General features: G+C 41.6%; 1 long non-coding RNA gene across 2 annotated transcripts in view; it reads left to right on the plus strand.

The window, feature by feature from the left end:
• Positions 1-1,188: 1,188 nt before the first annotated feature.
• The window catches only part of LOC140618646 (uncharacterized), a 196,300-nt gene continuing 181,859 nt past the window's right edge, over positions 1,189-15,629 (plus strand). For both annotated transcript variants that reach the window (XR_012018706.1, XR_012018705.1), the window contains exons 1-2: positions 1,189-1,348; positions 1,762-1,932. This is a non-coding gene — a long non-coding RNA (uncharacterized lncRNA). The remainder of the gene's footprint in view (positions 1,349-1,761; positions 1,933-15,629) is intronic.

Below are 15,629 nucleotides of genomic sequence, written 5' to 3' on the forward strand. Positions count from 1 at the left end.
AAACGAGGAAGGGGGTCCAGCTAATCTAGGATTCTGATGGGGCTTGAGTTGGACAAGCCAAAAGCCTTGATCTTCATTTTGGTTTGGACTTTGAGGATTTGTGAGCATTTAGGGGTGAGCAATGGAGCTCAGGGCACACGTTCAGATGGCCCTCAAATAGCGGTTCTTAAACTTTGGCCTGTATCAGGATCACCTGGAGGGCTTATGAAGGTGCAGGTCACTGCCCCCACCCACCCAGTGGATCTGGGGTGATACCCTCTATTTTACATTTCTCACAAGGTCCCGGGTGATGCTGATGCTGATGCTGCTGGTCCAGGGGCCACACTTCAGAATCACTGTCCTTGAGCTGCATTTCCCAGCCTCAGAACTGTGGAAATCTGGGGCTGGATGATTTGGCGTTACACTATGGGGTATTCGGTGGCCTCTCTGGCCTGTGCTCACCGTGTGCCGGTAGTAGTAGTAGTGAGAACCAAACGTCTCCAGACATTGCCTGATGTCCTCTGGGGAATGAAATCATCCCTGTTTGAGGACTGTGCTCTAGAGTAGATGGCCTAGAATCCAATCTAGTGTACTGCTGGTAGGATTGCAGTCACATTGCTGTGCTTTTCCAAGCCTTAGCTTCTTCATCTGTATAATGGGTATAAGAATGCTGACATCACAAGGTCCGACGAAGGATTGAAAGATATTACAGACAGAGTGTCCAGCACAGTGCCTGGGGTATAGTGAGCAGTTGACACCTGTTAGCCCTCCAGATCTTATCTACTAAGTGAAATGTTTTTTGCTCATCAAAAAAGCATCAGCTTGGCTGATGAAGGGGAGAGTTTGAAAACTCATCTAGGGCCAAGTGACTTCCAGAAAACTGTACATTCAGGCAAAAGACTCTCAGGGAACAAGGTCCTGTTTAGAGTTCTGAACTAATGTCCAGCTTTTACCGAGGTGCGTATTCCCCAGTCCTTAGCTCAGAAGTGATTGTCTCCCAAAGCCTATGCCAGTTTTATAAGCCCACTTCCTATTTGTTTAGCTAAGGTTGGTACAAGAAGGATCTTACAGGTTTTTTTTTTTTCCATTTAAAACAATGATCTCATCATCACTCACATTTTCTTCTCCAACTTTGCTCTAGAAGTGAACTTTGGAATCTGGAATCCTGCTGCATTATGAGTTCCCAAACAGCTGCTGTTAGAGAGTGATCTATGCTGGCACACACAGGGGATCATGGATTTTTCTTTGGCTGTCAGCTCTTGAAATTACCCAGCAATCCCAAAATGAATTTCCACTAATCTGACAGTTTCGCCTCTCCTGAGTATGATGTACTGTATATTCAGTGGTCAGCAGGGACTACTTAATTGCAGTTAAGCCTGTGCTGTTCATTGTGGCATTTAAAATAGAGCAGTATGCAATGTGGTTAAACTTTCTGACTCTCCAGGCCCAGATGGGTGGGTGGAACTCAATGTTTTTTTGGAAAGTTTCTACCTGGGAGCATTTATGCTGAATTAAGTTTTACTGGCTAGCAGCTTTAATTCATTCACTTTCAAGATTTATAAGTGTTAGAATCAAAATTAAAATTTTCTCCTAGAAGATAGAAGGGACTGGAGTATCCAACAAAAGGAGTGTGTTAAAGATGGAAAAAAAAAGGGAAAAATACACTGATAAAATACATATTGCTTTTTTGGATACTTTCCGTATGCCTGGCAGTTTTCAGGTATTATTTCATTTATAAGGCATTCCAAAGAGGCAGGGATGATGTTTGCCTCCATTTTACAGATGAAGAAACTGAAGCTCAGAGAAGCTAAGAGACTTCCCAAGATATGCGGGTGTTTGAGCATAGCCGAGATTTGAGCCCAGGTCTGCCTGCTAACAACCTACTTCTCTTGCACTACGCTACACTGCTCTAGAGTTACTAGCCATTGTGGAGTTTAAATAGCTCTTTTACAGGTGGGTAAACTGAGGTCCAAACACTTTGAAGTGAGTTGTTTAGAATTAAGTTACCCCAGATTCAGAAAACTCACCTGGGGCTACTTCTAAGTCCTGTTTTTAATAACAATGTAGTTCTGGGGCGCCCGGCTGGCTCAGTCTGTAGAGCATGAAACTCTTGATTTGGGGGTTGTGAGTTTGAGCCTCCCGTTGGGTATAGAGATTATGTAAAAATACAATAACGTAGTATTGTATTGCAGCTTTGCAGCTTACAAAGTGCTGTGGCGTCTATTAGCACATATTTAATTTGGGGTTTCAAATGTCGTATGAGCTGGTAACTCAAAAAGAATTTCGATTAGTGATTTTTTTTATCGTGGAATCTAATGATATGTACTTGCTGTGTAGGCACAAAAATGCTACTGTGAGGTGCCTATGAACACATGAAAAGTAAAGACTTAACTGGATCAGTATTCAGCAAATACCATTACACTTCTAATATGTGCTGGGCATTATTCCAGGTGCTGGGAATATAGCACTGAACAAAAACAGGAGTTCCCAGCTCCAAGGGAGCTTACATTCTAGAGGCCAGAGGCTGATGATTAACTAGATAAATAAGCAAAATGCATAGTGTGACAGATGTGAAGTGGGAAGCAAAGAAATGCAGCTGGGAATAGGAAAAGGTAGCGCTAGGCGAAGGGTTTAGCGTATATGTAGAGAAGGTGATATTTGAATAAAGACAGAAAAGATATTGAGGAACAACCTTTTTGAATATCTGGGGAAGAGCATTCCAGGCAGAGGGAATAGCAAATGCCAAGGCTCCGAGAAGTAGATATGGAGTGTGCTGTGTCCAAAGAAAAAGCAGAGAGGCCAAATGGATGGGAAGTTTGAATACTTTTTGTTACTATTCTCTCGTATGTTTTTTTTTTTTAAATTGAGATAGAATTGATATTCCATTATTTTATATCCCCAGAAGCCATGTAGTGTAGGTCCTGGCTGTTCTATATCATCATCAACAGTTATTATGTCCAGCTTTACAATTTTAGATATTTTTTAAAGATTTTATTTATTTATTCATGAGACACACACACAGAGAGGCAGAGACACAGGCAGAGGGAGAAGCAGACTCCATGCAGGGAGCCTGATGTGGGACTCGATCCCAGGACCTCGGGATCACGCCTTGAACTGAAGGCTGACGCTCAACCACTGAGCCACCCAGGTGTCCCTAGATATTTAAATAGTTATGTAGTACCATTTAACTGAAATTTGATTTTGTATTTCCCTAATGACCAGCAACATGCACAACTTTTCAGGTGTTCATTTGCATCCTTCCATATGTCATCTTTGGTGAAGTATCTCTTCAAATCTTTTGCCCACTTTTTGTGTTAGTTTGTTTTTTGATTATTGCCTTTTGAATATTCTTCATGCAATCTAGATAGAAGTCTTTCGTTGGATGCCACGATTTACAGATATTTACAGATATTTTCTCCCTGTCAAAGGGTTGTCTTTTTATTCTCCCTGCAGCATCTTGCTTAATTTTGATTGAGGCCAATTTATCATTTTCTACCCCCGTATGGATTTGATGTTGTATCTAAGAAATCTTTGCCTTTGATTACCTTAAAAATTGATTTTTCTCATCAAGTAAAAGAAAATAACCTCTCCAGTTCCTTTAAGTATATCCATATTACTTAGGCAACTAAGTTATTGATCAATAAGTGACCATTTGTAATGATCTGTTGATTAAGAATAAAAATATCACTTTCATGTTCCTTAACCTATGTCTAAGATCTCATCACTTTTCTACAAGCATAACCAGAAGCGGTGGCGCCAGCATGAATGAGGGGTAGCTGTGGTGTGGTAGGAAGAGAGAGTCAGTGGCCCTAATGACCAGACACACGATTTTCTCTCTCCTCCACCACTCATCAGATGCTCAGCTCTGGGCCTGGCTGCAATCCCTTTTTGGTTTCCAGTTGCAAAACTATGGAGTTATGCTAGATCTTTCTGTGTCCTCTTCTATTCTTGACACTATAGAAATGGGACATTGACAGTAAATTAAAGGCCTTCATCAGGGGCTGGCAATGCGTAAGTAAGGCAAGAGATGTGTCTCAGGCACACAGTGAGGGTGATATGCACTTGCAAGTGGTGTGAGTACTGATGCTGTGTTTGCACACATACCCCGAGGGGGTGTCAGTGGCCTGAGCCTGAGAACGAGGCCTTCTTAAATTTCATGCCCTCCACCATGGTCTTGGTCCTGACCTTCACTGAAAGAGGGGAGTGAGGCCCAAATGGGGACCGTGCAGTGCATCTCACCCTGGAGTGTGCATTCTCCTAACCTAGAGCATTTATTCTTTCTGTTGTAGAAGGTTTGGAATGGGGCTTGAGAGTCTGCCTTTCTAACAAGTTCCCATGTGATGCTAATGCCTCTGGCCTGTGGGTCACACTTTGGGTAGTGAGACACTAGAATGCACTGACCTTGTCCAAAGGACCAATGCAGCTCCATCCATCCCGTGTGGGAATTCAGACCCAATATTCACAGGTGTCTTGATTTGTCAAAAGAGGAACTGGAAACCTGTGATGAATTTGAAGTCTCATCATTCTTCTTCTTCTTTTTTTTTTTAGATTTTATTTATTTATTTGAGAGAGCTCAAAAGAAAGCAGGGGGAGGGGCAGAGGGAGAGGAAGAGAGAGAATCTGAAGCAGACACCCTGCTGAGCTTGGAGCCCAACTCAGAGCTCGATCTCATGACCCTGAACCAAAGCCAAGAGTTGGTTGTTTAATTGACTGAGCTACCCAGGCACCCTGAAATCTCTTTATTCCTAGATATTGGACAGCTTACTTTCACTTTTACAAAACATCGTGGGGTCAGAGAGGCCATCTGAGAGTCAACTTTGTCCCGTGTGAAAACCAGTTTGTCACATCAGGGATCAATCAAGTTTCAGGCATTTTCCCAAAATTTTGGACAGAGAAAATGGGCACAATAATAGCCAGCTCTCAGAACAAGTCTAACCACAAAGTCAACACCCCATCCCCTCCTGCTAAAGAAAGGATGTTCGAGGAAAAGTTAACTAAACTCGGCTTCACTTCTCAGGGTGTTCCTCCCTCTGTGGCATGAAGCCATGTGCAGAAGCATCCCTCATGCTTTTACTTCATTCCTTTTGCTCACTGTATCTCTCTTGGTAATTTCTTTTGGCATACCACCCCCCTCTCTCTCCATGTTCTCAGTCCCCTACGTGTCCAACACTCTCTGGACTGAATAGCTGTTTTGCTTGCCAACCCAGCATCCATTATTTCCCCTTCTGGTATCAGCCCCTGTTCTTTGGGGGAATCCATCCCTGACCCTATTTTCAGTTTGTAGAATTCAAAAGAGACTCCTCCATCTTCCTACATCCATGGCTCCAGTGAGGACCATGACCCAGGCAGGGTGAATTACCTTTCTGACCCCGTATGAGTTATTGAGAAAAGAAGCTCTTCCTCCTGGAATTGATAAACTGTCAATAGTAAGAGCTGAGTGTTTACTGTCTGCCAGGCATTGCGTGAAGAACACACTTTGGTATGAATTTTTTCTTTCAGCCCTCACTACAACCCTGTCTTATAGGCATTCATATTTATCCCCATTTAACAGAAGGAAACTGTGAGCATGTCTTTTGCCCATTTCATGATTGGATTGTTTGTTTCTTTGGTGTTGAGTTTAATAAGTTCTTTATAGATCTTGGAAACAAACCCTTTATCTGATATGTCATTTGCAAATATCTTCTCCCATTCTGTAGGTTGTCTTTTAGCTTTGTTGACTGTATCCTTTGCTGTGCAAAAGCTTCTTATCTTGATGAAGTCCCAATAGTTCATTTTTGCTTTTGTTTCTTTTGCCTTCGTGGATGTATCTTGCAAGAAGTTACTGTGGCCGAGTTCAAAAAGGGTGTTGCCTGTGTTCTCCTCTAGGATTTTGATGGAATCTTGTCTCACATTTAGATCTTTCATCCATTTTGAGTTTATCTTTGTGTATGGTGAAAGAGAGTGGTCTAGTTTCATTCTTCTGCATGTGGATGTCCCACAGAGGAAGACATAGACATGGCCAACATGCACATGAGAAAATGCTCTGCGTCACTTGCCATCAGGGAAATACAAATCAAAACCACAATGAGATACCACCTCACACCAGTGAGAATGGGGAAAATTAACAAGGCAGGAAACCACAAATGTTGGAGAGGATGCGGAGAAAAGGGAACCCTCTTACACTGTTGGTGGGAATGTGAAATGGTGTAGCCACTCTGGAAAACTGTGTGGAGGTTCCTCAAAGAGTTCAAAATAGACCTGCCTTACAACCCAGCAATTGCACTGTTGGAGATTTACCCCAAAGATACAGATGCAATGAAACGCCGGGACACCTGCACCCCGATGTTTCTAGCAGCAATGTCCACAATAGCCAAACTGTGGAAGGAGCCTCAGTGTCCATCGAAAGATGAATGGATAAAGAAGATGTGGTTTATGTATACAATGGAATATTACTCAGCCATTAGAAATGACAAATACCCACCATTTGCTTCAACGTGGATGGAACTGGAGGGTATTATGCTGAGTGAAGTAAGTCAATCGGAGAAGGACAAACATTGTATGTTTTCATTCATTTGGGGAATATACATAATAGTGAAAAGGAATATAAGGGAAGGGAGAAGAAATGTATGGAAAATATCAGAAAGGGAGACAGAACATAAAGACTCCTAACTCTGGGAAATGAACTAGGGGTGGTGGAAGGGGAGGAGGGCGGGGGGTGGGGGTGAATGGGTGACGGGCACTGAGGGGGGCACTAGACGGGATGAGCACTGGGTGTTATTCTGTATGTTGGCAAATTGAACACCAATAAAAAATAAATTTATTATTAAAAAAAAAGAAACTGTGAGCACAGGGAGGTCAAAGAACATGCCTGAGGTCACACAGCTTGCAAATAATAGAGCTGGGATTTGAATTTGCCAGTTACAGAGCTGAACTCTAGGGAGCCATACAAACCAGGAGCTGCCAGCAATCATTTTTGTAAACTCACAAAGTAAGCTTCAGTGAGAATGAAGCCATCAGAGAAGAAAATCGTACTGAGAAATGGACAGAGAGTCAGTGTCTCAACAATAACATAAAGCCCCGGATCTAATCTTACCTGAAGCCCAGATTTATCCACATGCCAACCATAGGAGCCAAATTTACCCTCTTTTTGGTTTAAGTGAGTTTGATTTGAGTATTTACGTCTGTTTTGTTTTTCATATCAGAAAAATTTCTGGTTAATACACAGTTGTGACCATGGGCAAGGCACTTCTTTTCTCTGGGACTCAGTTTTCTTATTTTATGAGGGCTTCCTCAGCATTTTTTTTGGCTTGATGTTATCTATATCATTTTTCCAGCCTTCACCAACCTCATGTAAGCTTTTGTCTCTATATCATTCCAGGAAGGAATGTGAAGTGTAATAGACTCTATTTCAAGTTCAAAACCTAACTGAATATACTTATCTTGTTCATTTCCTCTCTTTCACTGTGATGAAAACTCCATGGAGGTAGGCAATTTTGTTTGGTTTTCTTACTGCTACATCCTCAGTATCTTGAACTGTGTCTGACTCAGAGTATGACCTCAACACACACACACACACATTCAAATATATAAATAACTATATGTGTGTGTGTGTGTATTTAAATGAATAAACAAATTCTTGTCCATTTTTATGGTAACAACAAGCTGGTTTGGGCATAATTATTATTCACTAGTCCTTATTTTAGTAGGAAAGTGGTTGTGGATAGCATCTGTCTTTATCTGCATCATAATTTTCTCCCTGGTGTGTGGCTTCATGGACAGAAGCAATAGATAAAGTAAGTTGGATAGTCTTTGAATAAAACACAAGCTTTTAATGCTTCCTAAAGCCTATAACATATCATTACTTCTAAACTCAGAGTAAGCAGGTAAGTTCTTATGATGGGTGGATTTCCAGTTTCAAATAAAAGAGGGCTGTGTCTTAACTTCCTATTTTACTTCTATTTTAATATCCTAGTAGAGCTATTATATGAAATTGATTTCTCGGCTCTAGGAAATGGGGAGCTGCTGAGAGTGTCATATGCTGTTATAGGATGTATTATAGGACGACATCCAGCCCAAGCTTCTCTCTTGTTAATAAACCTGAGTTTCACTGGGGCAGCAGTGTGCTCAGAGCCAGGGAATGATAATGATTACAATAGCTAGTAAATAGTTCATACTGTGTCGCAGACACTGTTCTAAGCCAGTAACATGGATTTACTCATTTAATATATGAAGACAATGGACTAGTATCAGCCAGATGTGATATTACTGCCCTCTGCCTCCCATGCAGCTAAGAGCGACCACAGTGTTTCCCTTTACCAGCAACAGGCAGTGGAAGACAAAGTGAATTGCATAAGGAGATGGGCTCTCGTGCCAATTCTGTGACCCTGGAAAATTAAAGTCTCACTGGCAAAGTTTGTTTTGTTTTAATCCCTTAAATGGGGATAATAATGATACCTCATGGGGTTGTTATGATTCGATGAGCTAATGCATCAGAAAAATGCCTAGAACATTGGGTTTCCTACAAGGCAAGTCTGCCTTCCAGGAGACATGTGGCAAGATCTGGAGACATTCTGGATTGTCACCTGGGGTGGGAATGAAGAGCAGGTGCTACTGGCATCTAGGGAGTAAAGATCAGGGAAGCTACAAAACATCCTATGTTGTATAGGACAGACTTCAACCAAGTATCATTGGGCCCAAAATATCAATAGTGCAAAATTGGAGTGTAGACAAAAGCATTCCTACCTGGTAAGTAGGAAGAACAGCATCCACTCTTAGGATTAGTTTTAGTTTTAGTATTTAGTATTTAGTTTTTAGTATTGCAACTCCATTAAAGGAACTAAACCCATTGATGAAATCACTTCACAGGGCTCTGCTTATCATCAAAATACACCAAGATCAACATTTTTGTATATGGCAAGTAGGTTCCAATGTTTAAGTGCCACTACTAAATGATCTAACTTAAGCGCATATTTCATACTGGTTTTTTTGGGGGGAATTACTTGGCAACTAACAGACATCTCCTGGTGGGAGCTTTACGCAGCTATCCTGATAAATAATGACTCATATTTAACCCATGGTTATTGGATGCCTGTAATTGGCCCAAATTGGGCAGGGGCTAAGGTATAACAGGAAAAATGGGCTAAGTCTGATTCCCAGTCCTCATGAAAACTACAGACTGGAAGGAAATACAGCATTCTATGTTAATTACCAGAGTGTCATGAAGAAGCTCAGAGATCTACAGGATGTTTAATGGGAGGAGTCTACACTGTTTAGGGGATCAGGAAATGACTTTCCCTGAAGAAGGGATGTCAGAGATACGAGATATGAAGAGGCAGTGTAGTACCATGTTCACACGCAGGCTCTAGCCTGTTAAGTGTTGAGTCTTCCTCTGACCTGCTCCCAGCTGCATGATCTTGAGTAGTTAATTGCCAAAAGGTTCAATTCCCTCATTTCTTGAAAAGGAGGCAAAAGTGATGCTGACCTCCCAGGTAGTCACAAGAATTAAATGAGATAGTACATGTGAATATACAATAAGCTTTAAATCTCATAAGCCTTCGATAAGAGTTAGCTCTTACAATTATTAAACATGAATTAAGGGAAAAGGAGAAAAAAGAGGGTATGTAGAAAATGATCTTATGATTTGGCAAAGCTTGTTCCTAATTTAGCTCTTGCATGTCACATGACTCTGGAAGCTGGGCTGTTCCTTGTTTGGCTGTTCCTTGTTTGTCTAGGTGCTTGAACAAATCCAGTGCACTTTTGGGCAAATATGGGCCCCATCTCTAGGATCTGTGAGTCTCCCTTTTAGATGGGAGGCATCACTGTGGCTAAAATTAGGAATAACCCAAATGTCAACTGGTAAATAAATAAAATGTGGTATATTCCTACAGTGGAATATTATTTGCCAGTAAAAAGGAAGTTAAGTCCCAGTACATGATAAGCCTTGGTTGATTCTCAAAAACATCGTGCAAAGTGAAAGAAGTCAGGCACAAGAGACCACATGTTGCAGGATTTGATTTCAATGAAATATCCAGAAAAGCAATTTAAAAAATATGGAAACTAGGTTTATAATTGCCTAGGATTAGAGGTGGGAATAGAGATGCATGAGGGATAGTCTTGGGGTGATGAATATTATACCACTTGATTATGGTGATAGTTGTACAATTTGGTAAATTCACTAAAAATCATTGACGTGGCTAAATTTTGTGTTATGTGAATTATCACTCAATAACCTTATTTTTTAAAAAGATGCTTTGTGGCTGAGTTAAATAATCTTTCAGATTCCTAAGTACTTACTGGAGGAAGTTAATCCTTACTTTGAAATATTTGGTTTCCAAAGATACTGAATCTCTGGCAAAATCAACTGGGAAATTAGCAATTTAGCTACATTGAGAAGTAGCTTGAGGAATTTGCCAGGTACCCCTGGTATTTGAAAGAGCCGTTAGACATTTTGTACTAGTCCTACTCCAAGATCTCTGACCTCTCCCCATTTTACAAACTGGGGTCAGCATGACCTCACCCACCTGCAGAAATCCCCTCTGGGAGGTATTCTTACAGGGATTATTCAAATGGAAACCCATATTGCAGTATTTTGGCTTCAGTATAGCCAGATTTGAAGACATTGGCTATTAGGTTGCTTGGGGGGTGAAGGGGAGGCCCAAAATATAGATCCATGTGAAAATTTCCTTTGGGGCGCAAGAACATTTTACTTTGGGTGCATTTGTACGTTTTCCTCTATGATGAAGTACGAGATCTATAGGAAAGTATGTTTTCTTTTTGTCTTTGCCATGTGGATAGGCAAAGTTAAAATTGATGGTCAGTGTAGCTGCAGCTCTGATCTATAGTGATGTCTGTCTTCCTGCTATTTTAACTATTCTTTCCCCTCCACACCCTCATGATTCTATATATAATTGTGCCATTTATATGATGCCTAGTTTAGTGAGATTGCTTACATTTTAGGCAGAGAATGGATTACAGATGAAAATAACGAATACATAATTCTGTACATTATGCATTATTCTTTTGTGCTTTTGAAATTAACAACACAGGCATCACCATTTGTTGCTGCCACACACACACACACACACACACATGCACACACACATATGTACTTGCATGTACGGCCTTTGATGTATAAATATACTGATAGAGACGCAACCGTGAAGTCCTAGCTGAAAAATATGAGCATATAGGAAAAATTTGTGGCTAGGTTTAAATCTTGGGAAACTGGTCTTTAGAAAAGACATGTAAATGCAAGGTAAATTTTGCTGGGAAGAACCAGGCGATATTTCTTCTGTTGTAAACCTTACCGCATTATAAGGGACTTGAGTTAAGATTACTTTAAGATACTTATAGTCGGGGTTCTGTGATTCAGAAACCATTGTTTCCCTTAAAATTATTTCTCATGACCTCAATAGAACTTCAAGGACATCTAATACCTAAGGAATCAGATCAAAGATGCCACTTGAAATTTCAAAATACAACCCTAAGATATGCACACTGTAGCCTTCTGGCAGCAGACGCCCGAGTTGCGGTTCTGTCTTTGAAAATCAGTCTTGCCATCTCACAAAGAACAGTGTGAAATTGAACTTGCAATTAAAAAATAAGCCTCGGTGGTTCCCCTCCTCCCCATAAGCTCTTCTACACAACCAAATTGAGGGTCATCAGGAAACAGAAGGAAGAGAATGCCGTAAGATTTCAAAGATGCCTGGTAGGAATATTTCTTAATTGAGCCGTGCTTTCGAGCCGCATGGAAGTGTTCTTATTAAAAATTAAATAAGAACAGCAGAGAAGAACACGGACGGGCTCCGCGAGATTAGAGCTTCGTGAGATTTACTTAAAAGGCTTTCATTAGGCACCGGGGGTTCTGTAGCACATGCAAACCTCACCTATACAGAATGCACGGGGCTCGGGCGGTCAGCCCCTCTTCTCAGAAACGCGAAACGTTGGTGCTGACAATCAGAAGGGGAAAAGGATATTTTCAGGGTGTTTTTGGAAATAAGGTCTATGTTTCCAGATTGCTAAGTAATTAGTGCTTTCATTCTTGTCTTCCCTCCCTGCTTCCCTCCCTCCCCCCCTCCTTCCTCCTTCCCTGCCTTTGCCATGCAGGTTACTATTCTTCCTATCTGCGGTTTTGTTCTTGATTTTGTTATTATACATTTTTTTTAAATGATTTTCCTTCTTGGATGGATGGAGGAAAGGTTTCAGCGGCGTGTGAATTCCCTGGAAGCTTTGTGAAATGCAGATTTTGATTCAGGAGGTCTGGGGTGGAGCATGAGATGCTGCATTTCTAACGAGCTCCCGGGTGATGCCCGCAGTGCTGGTCTGCGGACCACTCTGGAGGAGCCAAGAGCTGCCGTGGTCCGTAAATTAGATTAATCACATTCCTTTAAATGTAAGACAGAATAGGTCATTACAGAACTGACATTCGGATGCCAGTTTGGCTTGGCTGTGTGACTTCGGGCAAGGTACTTAATGCTTGGTCATGTATGTCCTCAAATGTACAAGGAGCGTATGACGATACCACTTCTCGGGTTTATTATTATTTTTTAAAGATTGTACTTATTTAAGAGAGAGAGAGAGAGAGAGCACGCATATGTGAGGGGGAGCACAAGTACGGGGAGGAGCAGAGGGAGAGGGAGAAGTAGACTCCCCACCGAGTGGGGAGCCTGATGTGGGGCTTGATCCCAGGACCCTGAGATCAGGACCTGAGCCAAAGACAGATGCTTAACCGACTGAGCCCCCCAGGGGCCCCTCATGGTTTTATTATTTAAGGAGATTATTAAGTATGCAAACCACTTTGCTCTCCATAAAGAACCAAGAATGTTCTAGATTCTTTTGGTTGATCTAAGCATCACTATATGATCAATTACAGGGCCCCAGCACTCAGAGCTCAATGGGGGGAGCCCCACCCACCGCTTCTCTTTGCCCTTTAACCTCTTCCCAGACACCTTTTGGGTCTCCAGTGGCATCCCCTAAAAATGTCAGAAAGCCTGACTTTGCCCAGTTTTATATTTTTGTGTAAGTGCTAGCCCATGTGCTCTTTTCCCAGGGGCGTTTGCTCTTCTATCTTCCCTTGCATTATCAAAGGATTTCGTGACTTTGTCTCCGAATGAAAGGAATCTCAGCCCCGAGCAGACACACGGGGAGGAATTAAGGCAGCAAGATTCTTTTTGGGGTCCCTGGCATTACATAAAACACTGTTTTCCACCTGTGAGTCACTTGCAATCAAGCTGCCCATCCACGTGTCCCCTCTATTATTTCTTACTTGATCTTTGTCTCAGTCATAAATAACTTAAAAATCTGTTGCACAAGGAAGTAGAAATGGAAACCCATATAAAAGGTACGCACCAATAAAAAGAATATAGTTAGTGAAATTTTAAAGGGGTGCACCTGTGTCTCACCCAGAATCCTGCTGTATACAAGAGGGGGACATACTGCTCTCTGGACAGCATGGGGGTCCTCTCCGCATTTCTCAGTGGATGAGAGAACAAAACACGCAAAGCACTTGTGGCAACGAACAGCCTGGAAGGTCAGGGTGGGGTGGTCTCTCCTCAGAAGGGCAGGCAGCGTACCCTACGTGCTCCTGGATCCCCCAAGGGCTTAGTGCTTGGCACAAAATAGCTGCTCAATTAATCCTGGATAAGGGAACAGGAAAATGAATGAATGAATAATGCCACCTTCCTCATTCAATTAGGGGGTTTCTTTGGAGTTTCTTTTTAGAACAAAAACCGTGTTTCAGTTTTAGTCCTGTATCAAACCCCTCTCTCCATTTTGTAATATCAATTTTTTTCTATTTTTTTTTTTAAGAGCTGCATCCAATTCCTCCATGCTCACAAAGCTGGAGTCTGCACAAAGGACAAGAGAATCGAAGCTATGCTTAGGTTGTTAGCGGAATTTATAAAGGGAGAGAATTAAGTGTACATCCTATATATATTTGCGATAATGTCAGTACTAGATGCCTTTTGTTCTGATTTAATTGTTGTAGAGTCTTCCTTAAATGAGCAAAAGTTGTCAGTCACATAAAATCAAAGGACTTGAATCCTGGCATCCTAAGAGCTGTCTAATTTCAGACCATCGAAACTCACGTGATATTGCTAATTCCTATCATATCTCAAAAATGAATTCTTCTGTGATCCCAGTGGATCGCAGGCTAAGGCCATATACCTGTGTGTGTGTCAATGTGTATACACAAACACAGACACAGGCACACTGCTATTTATCATACCAGAATATTCCAGTTTGCAACAAATATGCGGAATACTAAGCTGCGAGTTACCAAGTATTCCAAATTCTGAGTATTATAATCCTTTTCTTAGTATAACTGACATAATTATTGTTTTCAATGAAATCAGAGATTTTCTTTATGCAATCTATTTTTAAGAAAGATAGATATGTGCAAGCTTACAGCACACACACCTATCATATAATTATATTCTTTCTGAATCTTTATACTCTGTGCTATGATTTCCTTTCTGTCTTATTGGGGGTTTCATCCAGCAATTGAATGACTGGAGGAAAAGAAATAGAAAATTTTTGTCGTAAACATCAGCGTGGTTGGATCATAACTACCTTATACACAAGTAGGGATTTTTTTTGTGCTTTATATCCTGTGTTTTCAGGTCCCATCTGTCTCCCCAGATCTGTAGTTTGTGGATATGCAGCTTGCAGGTTTTGTACGTTGTTTTATTTCGAAAAAAATGAGATGTTTGAGAGGACATTTATGAGGGTGTGTGTGTTTCTGACCTATTCACCTGTTTTCGGTAAGACAACCCCAGAATTGTGCCTGGGTGACTCAGTCAGTTAAGCATCTGACTCTTGGTTTTGGCTCAGGTCGTGATCTCATGATCCTGAGATCAAGCCCCAAGTTGGGCTCTGCACTCAGCGTGGAGTCTGCTTGCCCCTCACCCTCTGCTCTTCCCCCTTTTTCTCTCTCTCTCTCTCTCATAAATAAGTAAAATCTTAAGAAAAGAAAAGAAAAAGACAGCACCAGAATTTCACTTAATGAATCACAGCTCCCACTCTCTCCCAGTTCAAGTGTTTGAATGTGATGGGCCCCAACAAGGGAAGTCTTAAAATATAGTATGTCCAGTAAAATCTGAATTTCAGATAAATGGTGCATAATTTTTTAGTACAACTTCCTTCCAAATACCACATGGGACATATTCTACTAAAACCAATTCATGGCATAGGTGAAACTCAGATTGCACTTGGCACCCTGTGATTTTATTTGCTAAATCAGGCCCGGGGCCCTAAGTGGTCTAAGCTGGAACAGCATTTCCTATGGCCATCGAGAACCAAGACCAAAACTCTTATTCGATGCCTGTGGGAGAGACACACTTTCGTTCTGGAGCTGAGGCTGAGATGATTATCTGGAGCTGCTCACCGAGCCGTGGTGGGACATCCAGTACGGAGGGACGGTGTGCATCATTAATGATAATAATGTCTATGTTCTAGGCATCGTTCCAAGGACAACATATTAGCTCATTATCCGGTCTCTTTTTTTCTGCTTGGACTGCAAAGGTGAAGGTTAGGGTTGGGTGTGTAAAGTTGAACCATAGTGAACCGTTGGCGCAACCTAGCAGTTTTCCCTTGTGACCAGGTGTGAAGGCTAAGTGATGACATGGGGGACCCAGGCTCACTTACTTTTGCTCATGTGCGGTCCCTCAGCATGT

Source organism: Canis lupus, chromosome 26, assembly GCF_048164855.1.
Source record: "Canis lupus baileyi chromosome 26, mCanLup2.hap1, whole genome shotgun sequence".
NCBI classification, from domain to species: domain Eukaryota; kingdom Metazoa; phylum Chordata; class Mammalia; order Carnivora; family Canidae; genus Canis; species Canis lupus.